The sequence below is a fragment of the Peromyscus eremicus genome, chromosome 20, assembly GCF_949786415.1.
Source record: "Peromyscus eremicus chromosome 20, PerEre_H2_v1, whole genome shotgun sequence".
NCBI classification, from domain to species: Eukaryota; Metazoa; Chordata; class Mammalia; order Rodentia; family Cricetidae; genus Peromyscus; species Peromyscus eremicus.
In genome coordinates this window covers 45,013,478-45,040,869 of record NC_081436.1, presented here as the reverse complement: position 1 = coordinate 45,040,869, position 27,392 = coordinate 45,013,478, and the positions used below count along the sequence as shown (strand labels likewise).

Here is a 27,392-nt window from a genome sequence, read left to right as displayed (position 1 = left end):
CTCATTACCATAGCATGTGTCAAATTACATGTAACTCATTAATTAGGAGAAGATAAATTCTTATAGCTTAAAAAATTTCATTGACAATGAAGTCTCAAGAGATGTAAGCATCTTATTCTTTTAAAACATCACCATTATTAAAATATAATTCACACAATAAAACTCACCAATGCTAAGCAGAATACTTATCAGGTTTTAATAATTATGCATAATTGTATCAACTCCACAGTAACCACAATATGAAGCATTCTCATCTTGCCCAAAGCTCCTTTATGTCTCCTTAAAACCCCCACCTCCTTGTTCTTAACAATTACTGATCTATTTTGTGCTATCATATGCCTATCCAAAATAACATTGCATGAGAGAAGTACAGACATTTCTTTCATTTAACAAAATGCTCTTGATACTTAGTCACGCTACTGTTTTAAATCAGTGGATTTTCTGCCATTTTTATTGCTGAGTTATATTTCACTTAGTCATTTAGATGGTGATCAGAATTTTAATTTTTCCCAATTTGCTATAAGTAAACATGCTTTTTGTGAACAAGGGTGAACTAATACTCATATATCTTGTGTAAAAACCTAAGAAAATAATTTGTGGACAAATGATTAGTGTAAGCATGTGGCTAGAGTACATGTGACTTCTTCAGAAACTGCCACTATTTCCCCTCGTACTAGTGAAGGAGAGCTTGGACTATTCCAAATGCACATCAATAATTGCTGTTAATATTCTTAATTATTGTGAGTGGTATGGGATTGAATTGATTTAATTTTCATTCATGTAATGATGAAAGGTAAACACAGTTTAACACATATGTTTTGTGCAGTACCACTGTATTATCTTCCATCTCTTTATTTCTCTACCTATCTCCCTACCTGTCTATCTGTCTGTCTTTCTATCATCTATCTATCTATCTATCTATCTATCTATCTATCTATCTATCTGCTATCTATGTATTTATCATCTATCAGTCATCTATCTATCTACACACACCCATAATCATATACATCAGATTATTTACCCTCTGTTCCTGTGCTATAAGAAATAGCTATGGTGTCTGGGAAGTAGATAGGACATTAGAGTGCTTGCCAAGCATGTACAAGGCCCTGGGATCTGTCTCTAGAACTATGTAAAACAGGCTGATGTAGCATATACTTACAATCCTAGCCATGGGGAGATAGAGGCAAGAGTATCTCAAGTTCAATGTTGTTCTCAGCTACACACTGTTTTGAGGCAAGCCTGGGCTACATGAGATCATGTTTAAAAAGAAAAAAAAAAGAATTGGCTATGTATTTTAGATGTGAGCAACATATTCTGAAGACTTCTCACCATCTATTATTCTCCTTTCTGTTTTGTTGGTAATAGTGGGCTTTTTGTTTGCTTTGTTTTGTTCTGGGCTCTTTTCAGTTTATTGCTTGAAGGAATTACTCTAGTACAAGTGAAAAGGAGACTCCAAATGGCTATATGATATAAGTTGCAATGTTTTTAAACTTGTGACTAGAGACAGAAGGGAAATTCTACTTCCTGGAAAAGAAATCCTCACTTAAACTTCAGAGAGCCACAAGCACCTAAAACCCATGGACCTTCAGCTGATCCGTTAGCTGGTCCAATCTCTATCAGGAACTAGCATTTGTTCTTGTGACAATCACACAGCAGCCAAATCCCTTCTCCGTACTCCAGATGCTCAATTATAGGACTACTGTAAGCAAATTTCTTTTTAAATGCCTTGACTGACTGGGTTTTTGTTTTGTTATTATTATTATTATCATTATTTTACTCAATGATCAACGATGCCTTGGACAGTAGTTAGGATTTTCCTATCATTTCTCTGTTGAATTTGAATATGAGTAATCCTCAGTGCCAACAGGAAGCAGGTCATCACCCTTACTTGCATCAGTAAATGGGTTGAAACTACAGAGGATCTGGGATAGCAGACACAGAATAAACTCACCTTTCCTCAGTGGAAATCACCTGCAGGAGGTGACTGCAGAAGGAGAGGACTCAAGGCATTGGAGAAGGGATAGAGCTCAAGAGGGGTGGGCCGTGGGGGGGGGGGCTGCCTTTTCAAGTCTTAAAGTGTCTTCTAAAAAGTGGAGGTTAAATTTCAGTGAAGTCAAATCAGACCTTGTTCTACTATTCTGTGTTTTGTGGAGAATTCTGTGTTTTGTGGAGAACTTAATCTCCTTAATCACAGCTGAATCTAGAGTCACACAAATTTTTATTTTTTTTCCTTGAAATTTGCATAAGCTCTTCCATTTACAGATCAGTTCGAGTTTTGGCATACCATTTTTATAGGTGGTATGATGTAAGAGCCAAGGGTTAAAATTTTTGTTTTATTCTGCATCTGGAAATTCAGTTGTTAAGCTCCTGTTTCTTGAGTATATCCTTCCTTATTGAATTACATTGAGATAACTGACAAGACCCCCATACATTACTTACCCATTTGTGTTGTGAACTCCAGTGTAGTCTCTTGGTCTCAATGCCTCTATACTAATACTACACTCCTTCTGAATGCTCTACCATGGGAGTAAGTACACATCTTTTGATTCATTTTCCTTATGAGGAATATGGGCTTATGCTAGTTCCTTGGTGATTTCATACACAGTTTAGAATGAGCGTGCCAGTTCCCTGGAAGATCTCTGTTGGCATTTGAGATGAGATCACACTCAATTTACAGAATCCCACAGAGAGAGTCGACATCTTGACCTTCATTAGCCATTCAGTGTTTGATATCTCTCTCCATTTATTTAGATATTTTTAAACTTCTCTTAGCACTGTTTGGCATTTTTAGCTTACACATCTTGAATTTTTATTAAACTTATTGCTAGTTATTTTATATTTTTACACTTTTGTAAAAATGGCTTATCTACACATTTTCAATTTTGGTAAGAAATACCATAAAGAATGGATTTTTTTTTCATATTGATTTTGTTATTCAGAACTTTGCTAAACTCAGTCACTCCTTTTCATATTTACTTTTTGTATACTCCACATGAACAAAAAAACATTATGTTCTGCTAATAAACAGAAATTCTTTGTAAATTTTGTTTGTGTTTTTCTTGAGCTAGCACGGTCAGTCAGTGTTAACTAGATGCAGAGAGGGGAGGATGCTTTGGTCTTGTTCTAGTCTTAAGGGTAAAGCTATTGATCTTCACCAGGAAGGATGATATTAGATGTGGAATTTCTTGTGGATTTTTATTTGTTTGTCTTTTGAGACAGAGTTTCTCTGTGTAGCCATAGCTGTCCTAGAACTTGTTCTGTAGACCAGGTTAGCTCTCCTCTACCTCCTGATGGGACAAAAAGTGTGTAGCACCACACAGGCTTTTATTTCATTTTTGTAGATTGAAAAAAAAAACAAAAAACAAAAAACAAAATCCAGTTTGAGTGCTGGAGAGTTAACTAAGTGGTTAAGAGCAAATACTGCTCTTCCAGAAGATCAGAATTTGATTATCACCACCCCACTACATGACTCACTTCAGATGTTGTATTTTCAAAGACTTTTCAAGTTTGGTGTTTGGGGTACATGTCCTAAGTGTTTTCCTCTGTGATGATGGCTCTTATTCTCAAGATGTTGGTGTGGAAGACATAGGCGACATGGCTACTCTGTTGGCTGTGTTCAATTTCCACAAGTCTATCAGCTTCCCAGACATCCTGCCTTTTAGGACACCAGGCAAGGCTGACATGTTGGAAGGTCTAAAGTCCTTGCCGAACCTTCTTGATTTCCTTAACCTTATTCACATTTCTATAAATAGTATCTCCACTTAAATTTTTCAGTGTGTCTGTCTTTTGATACAATCAATGTTCTTAAATATCAGGTCTTCCTTAAGAGTTAAGCTGTGTTAACACACTCAGAATTATCTACATCTTTTCATTAAAGAAACAAAAGCCTTTAGAGGTAATTTGATCTTAAGGTCAGGTGGGCTCTTCTAAATGCCACTTGATTACTGTGACTTTATACTTAAGCATATAATTCTTTTTTTAAAAGGCAGTCTTAAGGTTAGTCCCCCTTCCTAAAACAAAGAAAACTCAAGGAGTTGAACTAATCAGCTTATGTTTTAACTGGTCTTTGCCTCTCTTTTCCTCTGTAGTAAATAGAAAGCATTTTTGGTGATGCTTTGGAGACATTGTGGTGTCTATGATATGGAGAACTTGGAGTGTCATTATTGCTATATAAATTTCTTTTCTTCAAAAGCCTGAGTTCTTTTTTTTTGTAACCTAGTCTCCTTTGACTTTCATTTAGCTATATTATTTGGCTTTCATTTTTCTAAACTATTTCAATAAGGTAGCATGTTTGCATTTCTAATTTTAAGATATGCCTTCATCAACCTAAGATTTCTCCACTTGGAAGTAATGGAAAGCGTTAATTTTCTAGTACACATTAAGGCAAGGTTCCACTGTGTTTGGGGAAAGTTTTGTTTGAGCACTTTGATTAAAAGAGAAGAGCAATTATTACAGACTATCTATTCTTCCTACTTGATTACATAAGCCAGCTCTTGGGGTCACTATCTGCTGTTGACTCTGAGTCCACCCCTACTTAAGAACAAAACTCTGCTTTACTTTATCATTTTTCTCACTGATTGTCTTCAGTCATATTTTAGCCCTCACATTAGGGTTGCATACATGCTCATATTTGAGTTTCTCTTTCATTTTAGCTCTTGACTCTTTAAAGCAGAAACAAGGACAAAATCATAGGGAAACTGCATACCTTGGAAGTTGGGTAAATGTCTTGTAAGTTTTAAACTGACACCATTGCCTGGATGATGGGCTGAGAGAATAAAGTTGCAGAATCACTTCATACCTTTGAAGGTAAAACATAGAAATATGTTAACATCATCTTTTTGGTGTGTCCAAGAACATATATATTCAGTACATGAAAGAGATAAAGATGAAATATATATGGAAGATACTTGTTTTTTTAAATACTCATAATTTTTCCTAAATGTATATATAGATATAATTTTATAATAATTTATAAATGTAGTCATGTTGTACCTCCTGCTTTTTTCAATTTAAGTTTTGTGTATTGGTTTACCATTCTCTCTTCTTTCACTTCATGTTCTTTTATTATTATTATTATTATCATTATTACATGCATATAATATATTTTGATCAAACCCACCCTGTATTCCTACCCCCCCAAATTCCTCGAATCCCTTCCTTATTCCAATGACACCTTTACTTCCCAAGTTAATGTGATCTTCCCTGCCCACCTCCACAGTGTGAGTGCAAGCGTGCGCGCACGTGTGTGTGTGTGTGTGTGTGTGTGTGTGTGTGTGTGTGTATGTTTGTGAGTTTTTCATCTACTGAGTCCACTTAGTGCTGCCTGTATGTACATGTGGGTAAAACCATTTATTGAAGCATGGGTAGCTTTTCAGGGGTCACATCCCTGAAGAAAACCTTTTCTCCTTGCATTGGTAGCTACTGATTGGTAATAGCTTCTGAGATAGGGATGGGACTTCATGCCCCTTTTCCTGTCCATGCTGGTATTTTGTCAGATTTGATCTTGTGCAAGTCTTGTGTGTATAGATCCAGCTGCTATGAGTTTGTGTATGCAACAGCCCCGTCATGTCCAGTAAACGCTATTTCACTCTAGAGGTCCACCACCTCTGGCCCCTAGAGTCTTTCTGTCTTCTCTACCCCAATGATCCCTGAGTCTTTTGGAAGGGTGTGTGTGATACAGATGCCCCATTCAGGGATGAGTACTCTGCAGTCTTTAGTTCTCTGCAGTCTTTTATTCTTTAATTGTGTGTCTCTTCGTGTTATTTGAAACACCCCAATACTTTTTTATTTTTAAATTTAAATTTAATTTAAAAGTTTTGATAAATTATGAATGTGAGATGACCAAAAGCAGAAAATTCCTATTCTTGTTCTCTAATTTTCTCTGAGAATTAGGAAGCATGGTCATTTGCTCGGAGTGACACATACGTAGTGAATTCGGGGTTCAGGATGTGAATGTAGTTCACAAAACCTGATGAAGAGGAGAGACTGACAGCATAGACATCTCTTCTAAGCCATCATTCTTATAACTACATAGCATTCCACTTCATGGATACAAATAGCCCTGTCAATAGTGCTTTGCTATTGGAAGAACAGCAGATTGAAAGAAAGAAAGATTGAGTTGGCTGAGCCATTATTAGGTTTTTTTTTTTTTTGGTCATGGTTAGTGTTAATAAATGTATTAAAACATGTAACAGGTGTCAGTTATGTAAAACACGAAGAATTCAGTGATAACTAGGGAATTACTAAGTAAACAAGCTTTATATGTAGTAGATGACATTCCTACCTCCAAAATAAGGAGGATTGTGGTAGATTTCAAGACAAATGATGGAAGTGTTACTACCAAATCTACTTAACACCCAAATCCAAAAGCCAAATCTCAGTAGATAAGAGTTGGTAGGGAGGAAATCAGATTTATTTAATAACAACTCCCTGAGAAAATGAGGGTGTGGCAGAGATACTCTGCTCCTTCCCCGTCCCCCCAAAAAAAACCAATCTCAGAGAACTGAGGTTCACAAGATGGCTTTTAGCAGGGAGAGGGATTACAGGGACAATGGAAAAAGAGGTGCCCACTATTAGCAATGTAAACGTGTGATAAGAGTACAGACGAACAAGAGAGTCATTCTGCTTCTAGAGAGGTTCATAGACAGGAGAGCATTTGAGGAAGATGATAAAGAACATGTACATTTGAAAGGAGAGATTTTTACAGAATCACATTCCATGGGGAAATCAACCATTCAGATTATGCCTGGCAATGTGAAATATCTTGGGCTGTTTTTCATAAGGATTATATGAAATGGAGAGATGGATTGAGGCTTAAAGAGAATGTGGGTACATTATGAAAGGAAAGGAATCAGATGTTATTCTTCAGCCATCAAGAAACATAGTCCTGCTGGGTGGTAGGGGTGCATGTCTTTAATCCCAGCAGTTGAGAGGCAGAGGAAGGTGGATCTTTGAGTTCAAAGCCAGCCTGCTCTACAAAGTAAGTTCCAGAACAGCCAGGACTGTTACACAGAGAAATCCTGTCTCCAAAAACAAAACAAAACAAAAACAACAACAAAAAGAAAAAAAGAAAAGAAACATAGTCCCTTGAAGAGGGAGTAAGACATTGAGACATGCTAGATTTTCAATGATATAACATGGTAAGACGTGAAGACATGTCAGCAGTCATCAAGTAACAGCCCTTAGCTTTGACTCATCTTACTGATAGAATAAGTCCTTAAAGAATGAATGGGACTGAGAGGTGAAATATGAATAGTATGTTAATTCTAAAAGTGAAAGCATTGGCTACAGTATCGAAGAATTATTGCCACCCCCAACAACTTTTTACTATCCTTAAGGTTAGAACTTGATATGCCAAGTAGTGTCAGTCTAACACCATTTACTTTCCTTACTAAGACAAAATATCCATGACAGTAATTCTTAAATTATAAAGAGCCGTTTGGCTCCTATCTCTGGAGGCTGGGTATTCAAGCAGCATGGTTCCAGCATCTTCCAGGTATGCAGCAAAGCCTTCTTGCTGCATCATAACACAATGGAGGGCACCATATGTCAGCAAAGAACAACCACAAATAACTGAGTCTCTATTCTTCTCCTAAAGACTTTCTAGTAAATGTCGTTGTGGGGCCCTGCCCTCATGGCCTCGTCCAATCCAAATTGTTCTTAAAGAATGACTTCCAAATATCATCATCATAATGGATTTATAAGTTAAACATTTTTCTATTTTCTTCAAAGTGCAGCTGATGGTGGCTGTTGTTACTTTTGGAGATTTTATAACCTCAACCTACTTATTGTTTCTGATAGATGCATGTTGATGCAACCAGTGGTTTTGATAAGTTGGTGTCAGGAAACTTGATGATGGAGTTCAAAGCTCTTTTCACAAGTAAGCATGTGATGATGATGAATGGCTAGCATGATTAGGCTGGGACTCAGCCAAAACATTTATTGATGTCTTAATTTTGGTAAAATCTAGTTTGCCTTGAAATGACTTTCCCTATGATTTATACCTAACATTCCCAATTATTTTTAAAAAATTTCCCTAGTATTTTGTGGGTAAATAAAGTATCTGTACTTAGACTAAACTTCTACCTTGAGATTTGCAGAATTAAATTGGAGTCTATATTCCTTAGAAGATAAAACCCTTCCTAGGATTTTAGCCTATGGAACTTCAGGGACAATGGAATGTAGCACAAATTCTAATTGATCTTAATAATAAAAACTGAGAGTCAGATATAGAGATAAATGCCGAAAGATCAGAGACACAAAGGAACAAGCCACACCCACTTCTTACCTTGCCAACTCCTCAGCCTGAAAAGGGGCTGAGCTCCTGTCTCTGATCGCCTTATATTCCTCTCTCCATCCAGCCACATCAGTCCCTGTCTCCACCTCCCTAGTGCTGGGATTAAAGACATATGCCTCCCAAGTACTGGGATCAAAGGCTTGAGATCCCGAGTGCTGGGATTAAAGGTGTGTGCCACCACTGCCTGGCTTCTATGCTTAACTAGTGGCTAGCTCCTCAATCTCATCTCTGGGCAAGCTTCATTTGTTAGAGCACAAACAAAAATATCACCACAATGGATGTTCACTTTGAAATATGTATTTGCAATGAGGTAATTAGCAGTTCCATTCACTGTATATTTTGAGATTTAACGATTTCTTAGGGAAGAGATATTTCTGTATTACCTTCTGTTTGGCTTTTGTTTCTGTTAAGTCACTTAGTGGGATGGGGTATAAGAGGCCTCTCTTTCTTCGCATCAATAGTCTGAAAAGACAGCATCTCCCTCTTCTTTGAGCAAACGGGAGAGGAAACTAATGATGGTGAGATAGCAGCTTGCCAGGCAGCAATTTGGAGGAACTGAAAATTATGTCACACTTTCGTGAAGCTAACTCTGCTCTGGCCTTAAAATCTCACATCACCTTAGGCCCTCCGGCTCCTCTGTTATATATGCCTGTAGTTAGACCCAATCAGCTTCCAAAAAGGAAAGATTTTATACCTCCTTCCCCAGCTCCCCAACCAGGGGAGAGTAGAACTCACCCCACCTGACATTTGTTCCTATGGAAACCCAACAGGGGACAGGAAGGAGAGTCCAAAATTATGCCTCTTTCAGGGGGCAGTATCCATTAGGCCCAGATATGTGTCTGTGGGTTCCTCCTCATGGTGATTTTAAAGTAATGAACTTAACCGTTCTCCAGGTTTGATGCATGCTTTTTACAAAGTAATAAGAGAAAGATTTTCTTAAGAAGATGGTTCTGCCATCTATTCTTCAGTAAAGATAGACTTCAAGATCACATGCTAGGTGATGAAGCACTCCCACCCTGCTATCATTTTTGAGCTGAAAGCAACTTAAGACATTGACTTGACATTGCTCAGCATTCCTTAGAGATATTTCTCTGTGTCAGGTTGGAACAAGTAACACTGTATACTGGGTGCCACATATGGCAGACTGTAGAAGCAAGAAGGTGGTTAACAGAGTCACCTTGAAGGTCTACTCTTTCCCAGACCAATAGGAGATTGTATACACACACATACACACATACTCATCATACACACCCCAACTACATACATACATACATATAACATACACATCGTACCCCCACATACAGCATAACATCATACTCACAATACATATCCATGTCTCTATATAACACACACACACATATGACACATGTACACATACCCACACATATAACACAGACAATATGCACACATAACATAATATCATATACATATACACATCTATTTATCTCTATATGTATTATAATACACACACACACACCACAGACATATGGACACACACAAATACATACATAAGCACAAATTAAATATTTTTTGTTCGTTTGTTTTATTTGAGAAAATGTCTCTCTTTGTAGTTCTGCCTATCCTGAAGCTTGCTTTGTGGGCCAGGCTGGCCTCAGGCTCACTGAGTTCCTTCTGCCTCTCAAATGCTAGGATTAAAGACATGAGCCACCATACCTAGCCTACAGATTAAATCTTGATAGCACCATTATTCAATTAGGTGTTGCATTATATATGAGAAGAGCTAACTTTTATTAATGTTTTTGATATCTGTAGTTGTAAAAATAGTTTAGTTTTCCAATTCATGTACACTTGTACATCTAGGTATGCATATTTCATACAAAGTTTATAAAAATTGTATTATAATATTATAGGATTTTTTTCTACCTATTAAAATTGTGAATTAGCATTTTACCAAGCATTATATATCAAATAAAATAACGTTTGTCTTTTAGGTGGGAAAATATTCAGTCATTAGTTCTTATTATTAGTTCTACTTATTAGTTAAAATATGTCACCATTGATTAACTTAACCACACTTCCTCATTTAACATTTATTGATACCACTTTTTACTACTTAATACTATAGTTAACATTTTAAAATAATTTTAATATACCTTTTTTTTTAGAATTTTATTGCATTAAAAGGCAGGTGATACTTAATCTAGATTGCCAAACTGACTTGCAAATGGATCACTGTGGCTGAGTCCACATACCTTAGAGGTAAATTAGAGAAGTCCTCACTCAATTGTTAGTTTAGGCACTTTTATTCTTATCTTTGACCCCCTTTCATTCTTAATCCTTACCAGCCCTGTGGGGGCAAAAGAAAATATCCTATTTTAATTTGTGACTCCTGATAGCAGTTTTAAGGCTCTTCATACTTTGAGTAAAACAATAAAACCAGAACTTAATTTCTCCTAAAATAAGGAAAGTTATGATGACTTCTATTACCCATGACATATTTGGAAACAATTTAAAATCAAGGGACTTGATTAGAACACTATTGTCGTTGTTTGTGGTATTTAGGGAACTTTTTTTTTCCCACATGGAGTCGTGCTGTGTATAATTGCATATAGTCACAGCAGGAGACAGACATTTTACAGAGATAACGTTTGAAGCCAAGTTTGAAAGGCGTCCCTCATGATCCCTACCACTTTGATTTCATGTGGTAATTATTTTGTAATCATCTACACATGGCTAGAATGTGGTGTTGACAGGAGCCACCATTCCCCCGCTGGGCATTACAGAACTGAGTTTGGGGAAATATGATCAGAGAAGGTTTATTGAATTGTCACAATTTATCAATCTGACAAGTTCTCATTTCATTCTACTACTGTCTTCTTTCTTCCATTAAAAAAAAAATCTCTTTGTAAGAGGACCAAACAAAATGTGGACAATGGAATGCAACAACAATAATTAATAATAATAATAATAATAATAATAATAATAATAATAATAAATACCCAACTATGTTACCTGGAAGGAGATACGTTTTAACAGTGTTTGTTCAGGGCAGCCCAGTATATGTCTCTCTAGTTATTCTCTTCTATGGGCTTCAATTTTGTGACCTAAAACATAAAAGAAGTGCGTTAGGAAATATTTATGGATCTAGTCTCAGTCCAATGTTTAATTAATTCATTCATTAACTAACTAACTAACTAACTAATGTGTGTGTATGTGCGTATATGTGTATGTGTGCGTGTGTGTGTGTGTGTGTGTGATGGTGGTGGTGTGGGTACTACAATATACACGTGGCAGTCAGAGGACAGCTCCTGTGGAATCCATTCTTTCCTTCCAGCTGGACTCTGAGAGTCTAACTCAGATCGCCGAGCTTGCACCTCAGGGCCTTTACTTACTGATCTACTTCTTTGGTTCCAAGCCCAGAGTTTAATTCTATGTTTTGTTTGTGAGAAAAGGCAATCATAAAGATTACATTTCAGTAGATGTAAATAAAATAATTTCAAATCTAATATCTCCACTGCACATCTATGAATAACAGAAGACACTGGGTAGGGTGATCATATCATTGACTATCCAGTTACTGCTCTGAAATTTTAATTTAGAAGAGAGTAAGGCAATGGTCTTGAATATGCATGTTGACCCTTTGGTATGTTAGAGACACATATTTAATGTATTAGGTTTCTAAGGTTTTGCATGTGACCTGAATTGTAGTTGTGTATTAAAGTACACTCTAGTTTTACATATTCAATATCTTTTTCGTAACCAGAAAGTAGAAGGTACTGCAATAGCTAATATTTTCTTCAGCTTGGCATCCTTTATATCTCCCTTCCCTGTTTCTGCAGGGAATATTTTCTCACTCCTTGAGATTCTCACAGGGTTGCCAATCATATTGTCTTTTCTGTCACCTACTGTGGTGGCTCGAAAGAAAATGGCCCTCATAGAGAGTGGCACTACTAGGAGGTATAGCTTTGATGGAGTAGGTGTGGCCTGGTTGGAGGAAGTGTGTCACTGTGGGGGTAGACTGTGAGGTCTCCTTTGCTCAAGCTTTGCTCAATATTACTCACAGTTGCTTTTGCTGCCTGTGCAGCAGATGTAGAACTTCCAGCTTTTCCTCCAGCACCATGTCGCCTGCACACTGCCATGCTTCCCACCATGATGACAAAGGTCTAAACCTCTGAACTGCAAGCCTTCACCTCAATTAAATGTTTTCCTTTGTAAGATTTGCTGTGGTCCTGGTGTCTCTTCACAGCAATATAAACCCTAATCAAGACATCTACCTTCCTCACCCAAATTCACCCCTGGAAAGGCAAGGCCATTCTGGGACTTTTGTACTGTAGCTTTAGGGAAGCGTTAGTTTGACTCTCAAGTTGAAAATTTAGGACCGCCTGATGAAAGAACAGCTTGGTAGAGGAGCACACACTCAGAGAAAGGGCATATAAACAGTGGAAGGACATTGGCTCAGCAGAAGATGGCAAGTTCAGTGTTAGCATGCACAATGACCTATCACAGCAGAAAATAAAACAATGAAAGCTTTCAGAGCAGACCTAGCCAAAGAGCATTGTTTTCAACATGTAGAAATAGCCAGTTGGCAGTAAGAGGGAATAAGGCCAGGCTAGAAAGAGCGTTTAAAGTGAGTAGACGTGAATGGACGACAGAATGAGAGAACTCTGATGCTATTGGTTATATCGCTGGATTGTATATACATGACTCAGTAGACTGAATTTGTTTTCCAATGCTGATAATCTGACGAATTCTACCACAAGTAAAAGAATAATTTAAAAAATTATATATACATTTGAGACAGAGTTTCAAGTCCAGGAAGACCTCCAACTCCAACAGGCAGACCAACAACTATGTAGTTGTAGATGACCTTGAACTTCTGGCTTTCTTGTTGCCATCTTCTAGGTGCTGGAATTTCAAGCCTGTGCCAACACACCCAGTTTATGGGATGCTGGGCTGAAATCTAGGGCTTCATACATACTAGTCAAGTGTTTGACTGACTGAGCTATGTCCCAGCCCCCACATAAATTTTTAGAGGCCTGTTTAGCCCCAATAAAGAATAGTCAGTGAAAATAATATTGCTAATTACTATACTCAAATGTGGACCCAGGGTTGTTAGTTTGGGCTTTAAGAACACTTATCCAATACTTTCTTCCTGAGCCCAAAATAGTAATAAAATGCTAGATAGTATTACATAGCCATAGAGAATTAAAAACCATATGGAAATGTCATTGTATTTTTATATTAGCTTTTGGGCTTTTTAACTATTGTTGTATCTAGCTCATGTCCAACACAGGGCAAATAGATTCCTTCACTACATACCCCTACTGTCATGATGTTCTGTCTACCACAGACTCAGAATCAGCAGAGGGGCCTAGTTGGAGAAGTAAGTACCTGGAGGTGGGCCCCACCTCTTAAGATTACTACAATCTTCCAAAATAGCACTACTAGCTGGGAATCAAGGGGTCTGTGGGGCACAGGAGCCTGTTGGGGAAATTCACGTTTGAACTGTAAAAAGTCATCCCATGATCAAAGGATTGTTCAAACTGGAAAGGAGCCAAATCAGCAAGGCTGCTTATGTGTTGTTGTTTCCCAAACTCCTTCCCTTTTGATTAGATTGTATTACTGGCTATGTTTGCAGCTTGGTGTGGCCCACTTTTTCATCAGACAGGAGAATAAGTCACAAAAGCCACCTAGAGGCTTGCTTAGCCATTAATCTTCCCTCTCAGTCTTTCAGTCATCAATCCCTGGTGTATTGATGGGCTACAAGAGGTTCAGCTGGTCTTCAAATGCCACTAGGGCAGCTAGAAAGAATATGCTTCCCTGTACGAGCCACTGCATGGAGGAGAACCACACTGTCATGGGGTCTTTTGGTTCTTATCTTCTTGATGGAAAGAATTTAGGCAAGAGACACAGATTACTTAAGCATATATTAATTCAGCATAACAAAGCAAAGTTTCCAGGGATTGAGTGGGCTAGCCCAAAGGGAGAGGAGGCAGCGACACAGAAGGTTCTGATTGTAGGTTTTAGCCAAGTTTTTAGGACTATTTATAGGGTGGGTGCCATATTTATGAGATAAGATGATACCCTTCCATCCCAAACCATGGTGGAATGGATTTCTCTCTTAGCTTTTTTCTTCCCACAATTCTCTAGAAAATCAAGGCAGGGTCAAAACCATGATGTAAATGATTTTATGATGAAGTTGAGGACTTTTGAGTCTCCAGACCACACATGGGAAAATGCCCAGGGTCTTTGTTTTGAATGTAGTGGGAACAGTCTATCTCTAACTTAAAGAATACTTAACCACAATGAGGCATCCTGAATACCTGGAGACACAGCTACCAAGATACGTCTGTAGTCTTTCTTGGTGGTTTCATGTTTATGTTCTTCTTGAGACCCCTCAAAGTCCATGATGGATCTCATGACTTTAAGTTAAGGCAGCCTGCTATCCAAAGACTAATGAATTTTTCTGTTTTTCAAATAGCTTGTTGGGCTGTACAAACAGGAACAGGGTCTTGGCCATGGTTGTACCCCTCACACTCCTAACACCTATCTTCTCCCCAAGAAGGAGATTGCTGGGGTTTCTTTCATCTTTATCGAATTTTTTATTCTTCCTTCACTTATTTACTTACTTATACAACACTGACCAATGTTATTACTTACTAAGATACTTTATATAATTCTGTCAGGGACAGACAGGATCCTTTATAGACTAGACAATGACACTATCTGAATGTTATTTTTGTCATTGATTGAATCCTTATAATACGATAAGACAAAGCAGTAGAGTAGAAGTTTGGGGAACAGTAACTGTGTTTGCACTCTGTTTATATGTTGTCTTATTTGTTTGTTTGTTTGGTTTTTGAGTCAGAGATTCACTATGTAGCTCTGGCTCTCCTTGTGCTGAGTAGCCCAGGCTGACTGTACACTCAGAGTGATTTTCCTGATTCAGCCTGCATTTAGGATTACAGGGATGAACCTTGTTGTGTGTGCTTTGCAGTCATCAGAACTCCCGTTAGTCAGTGCCATTTTTTAACTCCTTTTCTCTTTTAGTTACGATGCATGTGGTGTCCCCATTAATCTTCCAGAAGAGAGCTTCCACAGTCGATGAGTTGCTTCTGGAAACTTCGCTCATATTTTCTGTCTTCCCTCTCCAGCAATGGGCTGAATGTTCTCTTGAATGGCAGGGATTATTTATGGCATAGGTCCTTCAGTGTCATTGTCCACAGAGAGAAGTATGATGCCAAGGGCATTCTCTACTCTGGATGCCAGACACAACGCCCATTAGCAGTAACGAGAACTACGTGTATGGCTGTTGCTTTTCCTGGACCACTGCTCCACTGCTGCTAGAGAAGAGACTCTGCCATCCATCACATCACCATCCACTCTTGCTTACTTACACTTTTCTTTAAATAACCTTCCAAATAAGAAAGTGGAAACATTCCATTGTTTATCTCTGACTAATAGGCCCTTTTTAGTAATAGGCATAAGGTCTTCCAAAGCCGACAGGCAGAGTTTGCTTTCTCTTCACGAAGGACAGCGCTGAGGAACTCGGTTTCACGGGAAAGTCAAATTGACCATTAAGCGGAATGGACTGTAATAGTTTGAGGTTCAGGAACTCTGATTCCTCTGGATCCAACACAGCACTTACTGCCCTTTTAGGCAAGCAGTGGAGAATCCACAACAGTAGCCAGAACTTGCTTTGCCCTTCATGTTAACTCATGCTCAGAGAAAACCTTCAAAAAAAAAAAAAAAAATATATATATATATATATATATATATATATATAGTGGATATTATTCTAAGATTTGGAAAATTCCTTCAAATAAAGATTTAGAAAAAATATCACACAGTTATTTCCTCAGTTTTCCCTAAACTAAAATGGGGGGGCATTATAAACTAACCCTCCATTGTTCATTGATTTTGCAAATTTGAGAGCTACACAACATACTTTTATATAGGATGCAGTAGAACACTGGGGGTAATTTTGCCCCTGGGGGAAGATGAGCAATGTCTGAAGATGTTTTTGTTTGTCCTATCAGAAGGAGGGATAGTCATAGGATGAGCAGAGACAAGATATGCTGTCCAACACTCTTCAACGCTCAGGCTAGCCCCCACTACAAAGGATTATCTGGCTTAAGACATCAGTTTTGTTGAGACTGAGAAATTCTATACTGGAGGTAGTTTCTGTGGCTCATAAGGAAAAAGAGAATAAGAGAAAGTTTCTCATTAAGCAACTTTCTAGAACAGATGATCTTTTAATCCTGTTTTATAAGGAAAAGATTTGAATTAGGTTAAATAAAATAGATCTAAATAAACACTAAAAGATAGCCTGGAAAAAAAGTCAAGCCAGGTTAGATTTTCATAGTTCTTTAAAAATATTGTTTTTAATTTTTGATATTATAATTATGCCATTTCTTCTTTCCCTTTCCTCCCTCCAAAACCTCCCATATACCCCTTCTTTCTCTCTTTCAAAACCATGGCCTTCTTTTCTCATTAATTGCGCTTTTACACACACACACACACACACACACACACACACACACACACACACAGTCTAGGCTCCATATGTCAAAGAAAATATGTGGTATGTGTCTTCCTGAGTCTAGCTTATTATGCTTAACATGATTTCCAGTTCCATTCATTTTCCTACCAACGTCATTTTTCTTTATGGCTGAATGAGATTCTTTTGTGTCTGTGCGTCATCTTTTTCTTATCCATTCAGCTGTTGATAGATATCCGGGCGTGACTCCAAGTCTTACCACAGAGACACTTTCATGTGTCTGTTTACTGCTACATCATTCAAAGCAGGTGACAATATTTCTATTCGTTCAACTTTTGACTTTATTGGGTTTCTTATGGAAGTTGACCTCAAATGTACCCCTGCAAGTGTCCTTAAAATAACACCTTACCTTTAGGCGTCTGCTGGAAATATTATGGAGCAGCACTCCAATGCTGTTAAAGCCACTTCAACATTTCTGAGGTCTTAGTCAAACTAAAGGAATGTTCTTAAATAGCAGTCTGTGAGGATTTAATCAGAGATTGGGGGATGGGGAAGGGTCTACTCCTAAGAAAAAACAGACGCTGTTGTTCACAATTTCCACCACACGAACATAGCTTTCAGGGCTTAATTAGTCCTGCTCCTGCCAAAATAGAGAGCTTTCTCAAGTGGAAAAGAGAAAAGGCCCTCCTTGTTAGCACCCACCTATGTCAGCTGAGTACTGTTGTGATTCACATGTCCAGGCAGAGCTGGGAGCCTATTGAAATTCTGAAGATGAATAATGTATGATAGAATGCTGTGCCCCAGAATTTGTTTTATTATCTAAATTTTGCAAACTTTAATATGCCTCCCAAGAAGTTGTCTTCTTTTATTAAGTATCACAAGGAAATGAAAGAGAAACAAAAACTACAGAGAGAAGAAAATCATTTTTCCAAATTATTTCAAAGCTGTAGTATGTGAATTTGAATTAATAAGTGAACCTATTTCAGCATAAATTATATTTAGAGAAAAATCTGTTTCTCTTTGTCCAACTGAATAAGTATCTATATTAGTGTGAAATAGCAACAAATTATTAGACACCGAGAATGCCTATATTAACTACTGTGAACTTGCATAAAAATCCTATAAATAAAACAATAAAACAATGGAGCAGGACTTTGGACTTGGCAGTATAGATGGTAGGAGTCATATATTATGCCTAGGCCTGGGGAACAAAGGCACCACTCAAGGCCTCACCTGTAATAGATATGTTTTTGGACTGGATGTTTCTGCACCACCAGAACCCTTAGGCTGATGTCCCAATCCTCATTTGATGTCGAGGGTGAATAGTAATTGCATGAATGAATGTTTTTCATTGTAACACTTTATAGATGCAGATATTTCTTTAATCACGTTCATCCTTCATTACTGTTTGTCCTTTCCTCACACCCTCTTCTTTCCCTTCCATTTAATAGTCTCCCTTATACTTCCTCTCATTAGTTTTTCTTTGTTGTTGTTCACCCAGATTATCATCTGAGACAAAACACAGGATGCTGGGCTTTTTGAGTCTGTCACATTTGTTTAGCATGGTGATCTTCAGTTTCATCCATCTTTATGGAAATGTCATTATTTTGTTCTATTTTGTGGTTACAACTCACTCCCTCCTCCCATGTGTGTGTGTGTGTGTGTGTGTGTGTGTGTGTGTGTGTGCACACACACAAGCATTTGTTCCTATGCACTCTAAGGATGCAAAGTGATCAGCTCCTTTGGTCATGCCACACTGACCTCCTCACCTCTATGAACTGCACCTCTAACTGTGAGCTAAATTAGACCCCTTCTGCCTTCAGCTGCTTTTGTCAGGGTCCTTTATTGAAGCCCCAAGGAAAGAACCAAAGAGACATCTTGATGGGGACACCATTTGGGGGCTATGGAGAAACCTGGTGCCAGGGAAACTCTCAGGAATCCACGAGGGTGGCCCCAGCTAAGACTCCTAGCAATAATGGAGAGAGTGTCTGAACTTCTATCTACTATAATCAGGTTGGTGACTAGCCTAATTGTCATCATAGAACCTTCATCCCGTAACTGATGGGAGCAGATGCAGAGATCCACAGCTAAGCATTGGACTCAGTTCTGGGAGTCCTGCTGAAGAGAAGGTGGAAGGATTGTATGAGCCAGGCTGGGGGCGGGGGTCAAGGTCATGATAGGAAAACCCACAGAGACAGCTGACCTGAGATTATAGGAGCACATGGACTCTGTACCAACAGTTAGGAAGCCTGCATGGGACTGACCTAAGTCCTCTGCATGTGTGTGACAGTTGTGTAGCTTGCTTTGTTTGTCAGGCTCCTAACAGTGAGATCAGGACCTGTCCCTGGCGCTTAGCTGGCTTTTGGGAACTTGTTCCCCATGCTGGATTACCTTGCTTAGCCTTTATGCAGGGGGAGGAGCTCGGTCCTACCACAACTTGATGTGCCATGCTATGTTCAAGCCCATGGGAGGCCTGCCCCTTTTTGAATGGAGACAGAGGAGGAGTGGATGGGGAAGGGGTGGATGGGAGACATGGTAGGTAACAGGAGGAGAGGAGGGAGGGGAAGCTGTGGCCGGTATGTAAAAATAAATGAAAACAAAGTTAATTAAATAAATAAAATTTTAAAAAAAGGGATGGGGGTTTGGGGATTTAGCTCAGTGGTAGAGTGCTTGCCTAGCAAGTGTAAGGCCCTGGGTTCAGTCCTCAGTCCGGGGGGTGGGAGGGAATTAAAAAAAGAACCAAGGCATGAAACTAGCTGTCTTGTAAGAAGAGACAGAGTTTACACGTCTTCTCTTTGCTGTTTTATAAAGAGACATTAAGATTGCTGTCTGCCAGCTAGGAAGAGTATTCTTACCAGACAGTACATTTGCCTTGTCCTTGGGTTTCCCAGTCTGCAGCGCTAGGAAGGACTAAAATCTGTCACTGAAAGCATGCAGTCTATGGATTCTCTCATAGCAGTCCATAGCAACAAAAACACCCTCTCCTCTTCAACTGTTCCTTTTTCTTTTAAGAAGGTTGCAGAAACTTTCAAATAGTTATTTATCCACCTGCTTTGTCTTTACTTATTTTTTCTTTTTTTCCTTTTATTTAAAATAGATTTTTTTCTAACCTATCATATACCGATTAAGGCTTTTCCTCCCTCTACTCCTCCAAGTTCCTCCCCACCTCTCCTGCTATACCGACCCACCTCTTTCCTGTCTATCACCAGAAAACAGACTTTTAAGGGATAACAATACAATAAAAAGTAACGAACTGAAACAAAAACTAACACATTGGGGATAGAACAAAATGAACAGAAGGAAAAGAGCCCAAGAAAAGGCACAAGAAACAGACAGAGACACGGAGACCCACTCATTTACCCACTCAGGATCTGATAAACCCCCTAAAGTGGAAGCTATAATATATACACAAAGGTAAAAAGAGAGAAAAAATTGTATGTGTGTGTGTATAATTTTTAATTTAAAATGAGATAAAATTTAAGGAAAAAAAAAGGAAGAGCCCTGACATGACATCATAAGACAAGGAACCTCCAAAGATGCTGTTGAGCTTGTTTTCTATTGGCCGTCGACTGCTGGGCATGAGCCTGCCCTTCGAATAGTTTGTTTCCCCAGTGAGAATCCCTTGGGGGAAAACTACATTTTCATTTGCAAGTAGTTATCAACTGGAAAAAGCTTCTGAGTTAGGGATGGGTATACGTGTCCACTTCTCCTTTGAGCTCTAAGACCCCATCTGGTACAGACCCATGCAGGCCCTGGGCACACTGCCCCAGTCTCTGTGAGTTCCTATGTATGTGGATCCTGTTGATCTAGAGTGCATTGTCTTCTTGGTACCTTCCATCACCTCTGGTTCTTACACTTTGTCTACCTCCTCTTTCACAAGGTTCCCTGAGCCCTGATGGGAGGGATTGAATGTTGTTTAGGGTTAAGTATTCCAAGATCTCACTCTCTGAATATTGTCTGGTGGTGGGTCTTTGAAATTTTTTTCCATCTGCTGTAGGAGGAAGCTTCTCTGATGATGGCTGTTGCTTTGTCTTTATATTAAAGCAGCTTAAGATTAGTTACCTATATACATCTCAAATAAACGTTTTTCCTAACACTGTGACTCTCATCTTTGGAAAGAGTAATGATTTTGCTATTCACATATTTAGAAATTAACTGAGAATAAGAACTGGAGAAGTGACTCTCTGGGTACAATGTTCACTGGGCAAGCATGGGGTCCTGAGATCAGATTCCCAGTACGTATGTAATGAATGGGGTGTGGCATAGGTCGGGGAAGATACTGTGGATTCCAAAGGCCTGCAGTCCAGCTGAAACGAGAGCTCCAGATTTAGTGAGAAACTGTCTTTTTTGTTTGTTTCTGATTTTTAAAATTGTTCATTTCATTTCTTACTTACAGAGAGAGAGAGAGAGAGAGAGAGAGAGAAAGAGAGAGAGAGGGAGAGAGAGAGAGAGAGAGAGAGAGAGAGAGAGAGAGAGAGAGAGAGAGAGAGAGAGAGAGGCAGAGAGAACATAAAATTGAGTGAATGATCTGGGAGGAGTTAGGGGATGTGAAATATGATCAAAATACACTGTAAGAAAGAAATTTTTCATAAAAAATCAAATTGGATAAAGGCTGTGTACTTTTGGAAATACTGATTAAAATTCAGTAAGTTAAAGAGCCCAATAGTAGTCTTTAAAGACTTTAAGGCAACTGTGGAAGCACTGAGGTAATCTTAAGCAGAACTCATGGAATCAGTGCAGACAGAACCCAAGTCAGAACTCTGAGCAGACTCTTCTCTGCAGAGATGGATGAGCGCAACAACATCAATGCAGGCCTGTTTATGTGAGAGGCTCCCAAACCTGTACAACCTTTGATGACATAAAGAGCAGACTAGATGATATAAAGACCAAATTTGAAATACTCAGATGAGAAGAACACTGCACAGAGCATATGACTACTCAGAATTGCTGTGTAGATAATTGTCAGTCCGCTGAGAACTTTGCAGAGATCCAGTTCTTCAGCATCTTATATCCTCTCTTGCCTCCACAGGCACCAGATATGCACGCATGAGATGCATAGACATATATGTGAGTAAACACTCATAAGATTTAAAAAATGAATGAATGTATAAAAAAGAAGAGAAAAAAATCCCAAGCAAGCACTGGCTACATCCAGAACTGTAAATAATGGTAACCTAAAATTATAGATTGAAAGTGACTTGGAAACTACTAGAAGAACACGTTTGGGAGAAAAGGTAATGAAGAAAACATGGACTATTAACAAGAATCTCTAAGATAAGGGAAGTAAAAGAGTTCCAGGTTTAAAGAGAAATAGCTCTGCCCATGTTGGGTCTACTAAAGGAAGAATATAGTTTCAGGAAAGGAAAATGAGCTATACCAGCTATTGTGAATATGGTACAACTGGACCAAGAGAAACAGCCAGGGACGAAAGAGGCCAAACAGACCTGTATCTGGTTTCTTTTTTGTTACTATCCAAATGAATACCTTTAAAATGTACAGTTTTGTTTGCTTCCAGATGATTCAAATGTGAAAAGAAAGATTCTCTCTCTTAATTGCCTTTGTAACCCGAGAATGTCTTAGTACAAAGTAGTAAAAGGTACACTACATAAAAGTTAAAAATGAATGGAGGATCATGCATATAAAGAACACAAAAATGCCTAGAGAACACAGTGAGAGATAAGTTCAGTATAACACGGACTTTCTAACTAGGTGAGGTGGGTATGAGACACAAGAAATTGCCTGGTCAGATGTCCAGTTCAGAAAACTGGTAAGGAAAATCGGCCACCAGTTCATGTCCCATGACCATGAATATCTCTCAAAGTTCAATTTATATGTATCAGGTTATTTTAAAGACCATGTTGAATGAACAATTGGCTAACACAGCAGGTGGCTGATAGCTTTTTGCTCACTTTTGGAAAAACTGTGATTCTCGAAAATATCTTAAATGGTTGAATATTTAACTAACAGTTGCAGCCCAATAAAATTCCAAAATCTTTTAAAGCCATAGTCAGAATTACTTTTGTTATGCTCAAAGGATTCATTTTCTCCTAGCTCCATGGGGAAGGCGATAAGACAGTTCATTCCCAAGGTAGTAGCATCAACAAGTGAGATAGTGTCTGATGTCAGCAGTTGTCACTCTAAAGCAGGTCTCACTCCCTCCTTTAGTTTGTGCTTCAGTTACATCAAGTAGGGTCGCAGTGATAATTAGCTCAGAAGGTGATCAGTATAGGTTTGTGGAATGACCGAACGAGTCATTTACTGAAGTCCGTTTTCCAAGCTGACTCCTCCATTCTGTCGTGGTCACAGCATCATAGCTGCACTCCTCATCGCTCTATTTCGTTTCCATTTCTCAAGGACACAGATGCTATGCTTGTGCCCGTGACTCAGCAAGCACCACGAGGCAATTATGACACAAGGCTGGGAAGGCAGATGTTATCTTGAAATGATAGATTTCTCTGTTCTGTGAGCTGCAGTCCCACCCATGCGGCAACACGCCGTGCAGGCCACCTGCCATTTAAATGCCAGGCATTGGAGAAGGCAGAGCTGGCTCTTCTACAGGATGGAGTCTTTTGCAATGTGTATAACATCTCATTCTTTATACTGCTTGCATACTAGTTCACTCCCACTTGGGGTTAGCCCGAAGCCAACTTAAACCATCCTATGCAAACCAACTCAACATCTCCCCAATCTCCCCCATCTTTAATCTCTTTAGGAATCAATTGACAAGTGCCTTGTCAATCACTTTTTCCAAAAAAAAAGTTCTGATATACAGTTTTTGAGGAGAAGCTTCAAGTATTTTTCTACTTATAGCTTAGAGAAAATGATTGTGAAAAGCACACCATCTTATCACTCTAAATGATTGCAAGAGATGGAGACAATTGCTGGTACTTAAATCCCATGGGAGATCTTATTACTGGCAACACAATAGCTGTATTTTTGCCGACTATACTCAGAGAAAAGCAGCTGTAGTGAACCTTGATAGGGTTTACAAGGCTCTTATTTGAATAATCAAATAAATTACCAATTCCACTCCTTTAGCTAGTCACGTAGGTGTCTCGCCAAGTGCAGACTTGATTGCTTCTTCTTTGTCTTAATGGAGAACATTACTGTGGCCCAAGATGCTTAAACAGAAACTATATTCTTGCCCCAAACTAGCAAAGTCCTTCTTAAAAGTTTTAGAGACTGAGCCAGGAATGGTGGGGCACACCTTTAGTACCAGCACTGGGGAGGCAGAGGCATGCCAATCCCTGTGATTCCAAGGCTAGCCTGGTCTACACAGTGAGTTACAGGACAGCCAGAGCTACACAATGAGATCCTGTGTCAAAAAAAAAAAAAAAAAAAAAAAAAAAAAAAAAAAAAAAAAAAAAAAAAAAAAAAAAAAAAAAAACCAAAAAAACAACCCAAAACCAAAACAAAATAAAACATAAAACCAAAACAAAAAGCAAAAAACAAGCAAAGAAAAGAACAAAAGAACATCAACAAAAAATTTCAAGGGCAGACTACATATGTATGGCTATATAACAAATTACATGATTCCATGCTAACTTAAGCTACACAACACCCTGTTGTAAAATAGAAAAAAAAATTAGAGACTGAATAATTGGAACTTTATTCCCACCTCTATATTCGGGGAACTGTTATGTATCAGAATCCTAGTTCTTCATCTTTGCATAAAAATTAAAATAACATATAAGCAGCTTATTGAGTGACTGGCATCTTCTACCATCCTTGCCCTGGGTCAAGGATTGCCTCACTCTGTAAGGATACTCACATGGAGGCTAGTCGGCTGAGTACTCAGTTTTTGTAGTTAGCAGTCTAGCTAGCAGTTGTTATTTGACTCAGCTGTGACCAGTGACAGATAAGTGTGATGGGCAAGGCTTCCATGAGAAGGGAACCATTAGGCAATCCTACCTTTGGCATGATGGAAACCACTTATCATCATAGGAGGTTCAGAACATCTCCAACCACTGTGGGAATGAAAGTCTTGTACTAGGACGGTAGATAGGAAGACGGAGAAAGTGTGGTACCTGACTACATTATCAAGTATACATTTTGTATTAGACAGAAAAAAATTGTAACACTTATTCAGAAAAAGTAATTTATTACCATTCATGAGAAATTGTATTTCCAAGTATCATCAAACGATTTTCTTATAAACCAATCATCTGATATTACTAGACTAGGACAGATTCAGGAGAATGATTGAATGATGAATAGGATGTGGATCAACCTTAAATATTTCACAGAGTCAATACTCAAATCAATGTATTTTTTTACTTGGATGCCTTTTACATTAATGATTCACTGCACTTCTATACTGCCCTAAATGCCAAATGTTCAGCTAAATGACAAAGAAAACCAACATTGTGGATTGAGGGACTCAATAGACTTGCTTTATTTACATTAAAAACTCCTCTTTTACCACAGTCTAGTATTGCTAAGGACACCAGTGCCATAGCCTAAAATCAAAGATTCCCATTAGCTGACTTTTCTCTCTGTAGAAGTGAGAATTGAGCTGAGTGACAGCTGAAATAAATTTCCCGTGGTATTGGCCTTGGATGCCCTGATGAAAGGCACGTCCCGACAGTCCTTGGCTCAGGCCCAGGAAATGCACACTTGTGGCCTTAGAGGCATGACACTGAAGAACCACTTGGGGAATCTGCCAAATGCGCATGCAGCAGGAATAAGCCTGCCTCAGATAGCCTTGCTGGGCTCTGTGACTGCAGCCCTTTTAAGGGATCATGGCAGAGGCAGTGAATTCCTTGCTAATCCACCCTTTAAGAACAGAAATGTTGGTATTTGCTATTAGCTAATAAGCTCTGGTGAGTCAAAAATGTGTCATAGCTATTACCTTTTGCTTCTATTGCTGGCCAGAAATATACTGGGCATTGTAACCTGTGAGATTAGACTGGTACAGATCCAGATAGCACACAATCTTAATTATACACGTTCAATAAAGCAATATGTTCACCTGAAACAGTCTAGATTTCTTCTGAAGTTTTTGCTTCAGATATGAAATGTTTGGGACAACTACCCATTTCCTCTTACGTGCTTGGTTGCCTATTTCCATAACAATGAAGAAAGTTTCATTTTGGTATCAAGGGTTGTAATTTTTTACTCAAAGAAATGTCATATGCTCAGGGTTATAAAAATGAAATAGTAATGAAAAATGGAAATCCAAGAGGAAAGTTCCCCTTATCTCAAAGTGAGACACCTTACAAGATATCTCAACCAACAACTTGAGTACCTGCGCAAAATTCTTCTATGAATTACATATATGTTATGAGCTGAAATGTACATTCCCAAAAGGCATGTTGAATCCCACTCCCTGCTCCTTAGAATGTAACCTTACATGGAAATGAGTTATCTTCAGAGATAGTCAAGGAAAGACATACTTAGGAGAGTGAACATAATCCAATGATATCCTTACCCAGAGGGACAATTTAGAACATTGGGACAAATACACATAAAAAGCACACCATGTTAAAATAAAGACGGGAACTAAGATGGCGCTTCTCCAGTATAAGAAATGCCAAAGACTGAGAGCAAACCACCAGAGGAGAGGAAAGAACATCAAACAGTTTTTCCCCTGTGGCCCTCAGAAGGAAGCATACCATGGACACCTTGATTTTCATTTTCTAAAATCAGAAATTGTACGTCAATAAATTCATAAATTTCTGTCGCTTGTCACCCAGATGTCTTTTTGTTAGAGAAAGCTGATTGAGTGGATACAAATAGTGATATTGTTATGCAGATGTAGGTAGACATGTAGTGTTTTCTTATTTACCATAAACCACCATTTATTCTTCATTCTCATCCCACTTGGATTGCTTTAATAACTTTGTGACTTTTCCTCCTCAGGATAATCATAATTGAAAATTTGACAGTAGCTGGACAAGATGGTGGATGACTTTAGTTGCACCTACTTGAAAGGCAGAAAGACCACAAATTTAAGGTATGCCTAGGATGAGTCCATGGCAAACCTGAGGAACTTGCAGTGTGACCTTTTTCAAAAATAGAAGCTTAAAAGATAAAGGAGAGGATGGGCAGTGGTGGTACAGGCCTTCAATCCCAGCACTTGGGAGGCAGAGGCAGGTGAATCTCCAGGTTCAAGACCAGCCTGGTCTACAGAGAAGTTCTGGGACAACCAAGGCTACACAAAGAAACTCTGTCTCAAAAAACCAAAATAAATAGATAGATAGATAAAAAGATAAAGGAGATGAAAGATGCAAAGATAAAAATTGAAGACATAGTTCAGTGGCAGAGCATTTGCCTAGCCTGTGTGAGGACATAGGCTCTATCACCAGAACCAAAATTTAAGAAAAAAAATAAAAAAGAAAAAGAAAAAAATTTAACAGTGTGGTTACTTTTATAAGTCTTCCCACAGTTGTTAGTGGATGTACCCCTGACTTTGAATAGCATTCCACTGTTTCATAGATGCCTGGATATTTCTAACCACAGGCAATGTTTATCGGGATAGAGGAAGGATTATAAGAAAATCATGGGCAACCCTGTGCTTGACACTGATGAGACTCCAGGAAAGTACACGGCGAGGATGACATACTACACTCATGATATAAAAACTTGACGCCAGCTCTTCCTGAATGAATAGGAAGACATAAATATTCAGCCCAT

At 38.6% G+C, this 27,392-nt stretch overlaps 1 pseudogene; it reads right to left on the bottom strand.

Annotated features, from left to right (window-relative positions):
* Positions 1-1,568: 1,568 nt before the first annotated feature.
* Positions 1,569-27,392, bottom strand: part of LOC131896407 (eukaryotic translation initiation factor 1-like) — a 29,152-nt pseudogene continuing 3,328 nt past the window's right edge.